The sequence below is a fragment of the Pteropus vampyrus genome, unplaced genomic scaffold (assembly GCF_000151845.1).
Source record: "Pteropus vampyrus isolate Shadow unplaced genomic scaffold, Pvam_2.0 Scaffold696, whole genome shotgun sequence".
NCBI classification, from domain to species: domain Eukaryota; kingdom Metazoa; phylum Chordata; class Mammalia; order Chiroptera; family Pteropodidae; genus Pteropus; species Pteropus vampyrus.
The window spans coordinates 62,502-66,860 of record NW_011889477.1 but is presented as its reverse complement, the minus strand read 5'-3'; the positions used below and the strand labels follow the sequence as shown (position 1 = coordinate 66,860).

General features: G+C 31.9%; 1 pseudogene; it reads right to left on the bottom strand.

The window, feature by feature from the left end:
- Positions 1 to 98: 98 nt before the first annotated feature.
- The window catches only part of LOC105309226, a 9,190-nt pseudogene continuing 4,929 nt past the window's right edge, over positions 99 to 4,359 (bottom strand).

Genomic DNA, 4,359 nt, shown 5'->3' with positions numbered 1-4,359 from the left:
CTACTAATATTCTTGAAGGATTATTTCCATAGAAAATCTTGTAATCTGAACACTACTTTTCTATTGCATTGTTTTTTGTTTGTTTGTTTGTTTGTTTGTTTGTTTTTACTTAAAGAAATGTATTTCTTAAGAAACAGGGAGGAGAGGAAGGCAACATATTTACCAAATCCCTATTATATTCATAATACAGTGCTAAGTTCTTTAAAGAACCATTTAAGTCAATCTTTACAATTCAATGAAGTGGGTTTAAATATTTCCATTTTGTCAATTAAGATATAGCAATTTAAGTTAGGTAAGTAACTTATTAAAAATCATAAAATGTATACAAGTTAAGATCAAATCCAAACCATATCTATCTGATTCTATTATTTCTCTCAGAATAAATGATTACTATTCTTCTCAAAGTAGGGCATGAGTCTGTTCTTAGCAGATGTTTAATAACTTCTAACAATATGCAGACTGAGGTCATCAACAAAATGTCATCTAGAAGTCACACTTTCATTCATTCATTAGGCAAATTAAGGGTTGAACAGTTCTAAGCTTTAATTATCCAGTCGTCTTCCTTTCTTTACCTCTCTGCGCCTAGTCAACTGTTACTCTTGTGAATTGCTTTGTCAATCTTATTTTCACAGGATGAGTTGATACTTTACGTCATGATATAAAATTGAAACAGAGAAGTAGAAACTTAACTGAGTCTGAGATTTAAAAAAAAAAATTTACAAAGAAAATAATGATTCAGTTTGAGTTTTGAAGGATGAGTAGTTTTTTCCAGGAGAGGCATCATGGAAGATATCGCAAGAGGAAAAAATAAAATTTATAAAGGCATAAAATTGTAAATGAATATATTTTAAATGTTTTTGAAACCTTTTCAACATCTTTACAGAATTAATCATTTTTGTTTTCATTTTATTAATCTAGTTTATATATTTCCATTAAATATTTGTTACTTTCATTTTAATCATGTTTATATCTGCCTTCCACGCTTAACTATAAGTGTCTTAAGAATATGACTTATAGATATTTGCAACTCCAGTGCTTAACGTAGTAAATATTCAATAAATGTGTATTTATTAGAATAACAAGAAAGAATACAAAATGCAAAAAGGAACCTTTAGGGAATGGTCAGAACAGTTTAGCTAGATAGAAGAGTGTATGTGAGATAGATGTGTGTGTGTGTGTGCGTGTGTGTGTGTGTTACTGGGTGAACATATGGCTTTGAAGAAACTAAAAGGTAGGTGGGTCTGATTGTTAATTCTACAGATACTATATTATATTAGTTTAACCTATGAGCAACAAATAATTATCGATGATCCTAAAGAAACAAAGTGGCGTTATGTAATTTGCATCTTGGAACAATACCAGTTTAAGATGTAATTGAATTATGACCAATATTTCTTAGGATGTCTGTCCACAGCAACTCAACCCACTACAGAGTTCACTTTCAGACAATGTTTTATGTCCTGAGGGCTCTTCATGTCTTCTGTCTGCACATAGTCTTTGGTCAAAGAAAAATGTTCAGTCTACATGTATGAATCGGTCCAGAAATACCTGATAATTAACACTCCCAAGAACATCCATCCACCAACCACTGTGGAGTAGAAGTAGTTATGAAAATACCTCCAGCTCCCTTTACACTCTAGTGGAATAACCTGGAGGTTGTTATACACCATTTTTCAGAGGATCTCAGGTACAATTGCATCCCAATTCTCTCTAGTGGTAAACCACTAATTCACTCTTGTTTAATAGACAGTCCTTTTTTGTATCACTTTCCTGCTCCCTTATCATGCTTCCCAGGATCATCTTCCTAATAAACTGCTTATACTCAAACCCTTGTCTTAGTGTCTGCTATTGTGAAATTTTAAACCAAATAAGATTGTCTATTTTCTCTTTTCTTGGTAGAAGGAAGTTTTGAGAGAAAGCCGGCGATATTTTGTGTCATACCTATACATGTCGATAGGTACAAAGAACCCACCAAAATACTGTGGCTATTTTTAAAAAATGAATTCTTACATTTTGAAAATTCATATTTATTCACCAATAAAAACAGCAGCAGAAAATAAATGTTTACCTCTTTACTCAAGGAGATACTACACTTTGGCAATAATGAATTAATTTCAGGCACATGCAATGACATAAATGTAAAAAAAAGTAACATTTAAGTAAAAAACAGCAAGTTTCAGTAGAATTAAATTAGTATAAAGTTTAAAAAACTGGCAATATGATATATAAGGACAGAAACATATGAGGGAGAACTTAAAGAAGAAGAAAAGAATAATAAACACAAAATTCAGGAGAGAGATGCTTTGTAGAGAGAGTATGGAATGCCTAGTAAAAAGATACAAAATCATGCCCAGGTCCACTGAGTATGGAATGCTCAGGAGAGAGATGCTTTGTAGAGAGAGTATGGAATGCCTAGTAAAAAGATACAAAATCATGCCCAGGTCCACTGGGAACGTTCAAAACATTTACATTGTTTTCTTCCTTAAACTAGACAGTGGACCCAGGTACCACTGTATCATAGTTTTTTACACTTTACATATTTTTATTAATATTATTTTCTAATTATTTACTTTTTAATAAAAACACTTTTTAAAAGCCATCTAATGAAACAGAATAAAATTCTAGAAATAAATCCACTCCTATATGGTCATTTAATCAATGACAAAAGAGGCAAGAATATATGATGGGGTAATGACAGTCTCTTCAATAAATGGTGTTGGGAAAACTGGACAGATACATTCAAAACAATGAAACTGAACCACCTTCTTACACCATATAGATGAAAATGGATTAAAGACTTAAATGTAAAACCTGAAATCATAAACTCCTAGAAAAAATATAGGCAGTAAACTCTCTGACATTGCTCCTAGTAATATATTTTTTTTTTTCTGATATATCTTCTCAGGCAAGGGAAACAAAAGAAAAAATAAACAAGTGGCACTACGTTGAACTAAAAAGCTTTTGCACAGCAAAGGAAACCATCAACAAAACAAAAATACAACCTACTGAATGGGAGCAGATATTTGCCAGTGACACATCTGATAAGGAGTTAATATTCAAAATTTATAAAGAACTCATACAATTCAACACCAAAGAAACAAACAATCTGATTAAAAAATGGGCAGAGGACCTGAATAAGCATTTTTCCAAAGAGGACATACAGATGGCCAATAAACATATGAAAAGATGCTCAAGGTCACGAGTCATCTGAGAAAATACGAATTAAACCACAATGAGATATCACCTCACACCTGTCAGAATGGCTATCATCAATAAATCAAAAAACAAATGCTGGCAAGGATGTGGAGAAAAGGGAACCCTCATGCACTGTAGGTGGGATTGCAGATTGGTACAGCCACTATGGAATACAGTCAAAAAATTGGAAATAGAACTCCCTTATGACCTAGCAATTCCACACTTCTGGGTATTTAGCTAAAAAAAACCCAAAACAATAAAACACTAATTCAAAAAAATACATGCGTCCCTACGTTCACTGCAGCACTATTTACAATAGCCAAGATATGGAAGCGACCTAAGTGTCCATCAATAGATGATTGGAGAAAGAAGTTGTGGTACATATATACAATAGAATAAAAAAAAGAAATTTTATCATTTGCAACAACTTGGATGGATGTAGAGAATATTATGCTAAGTAAAATAAGTCAGACAGAGAAAGACAAATATCATATGATTTTACTTTATATGGAATCTAAAGAATAAAATAAGTAAACACAGTAAACAAAACCGGACTCACAGATACAGAGAACAAACTGGTGATTACTAGATTAGAGAGGGGTAGAGAGACTGGGTGAAAAAGGTGAAGAGATTAAGAAGTACAAATTGGTAATTACAAAATAGTCATGGGGATGGGAAGTACGGTATAGGGAATATAGTCAATAATATTGTAGTAACCATGTACAGTTCCAAGTGAGTACTAGACTAATTAGGGGGATCACTTTGTAAATTATATAAATGTCTAACCACTGTGCGGTACACTTGCAACTAATATAAAATAATATTAAATGTCAACTCTAATTGAAAAAAAAAGGCATCCAGCTGGACAATGAAGAATGGCTTTCTGACATCACATAGAATATCATCAAAACAAGCATGAAAATAATATTTTTAAACAATGAAATATAAAATAAAAGAATGATAAATAGCAGATTATTTCTCCCCAGCTTACCATTTCAATAATCACAGACATTATTACTCTTCTTTCCCTAAATGAACTAGCAAAATAGAAATTATTCTATTCCCTTAACTTGAATAAGTATTTTTGGAAAGGTAAAGGCAATATTCTCAAAGAAAAAATTGCAAATCAAGTACTGAAAACATCATTAATTCTGACTAGTTATT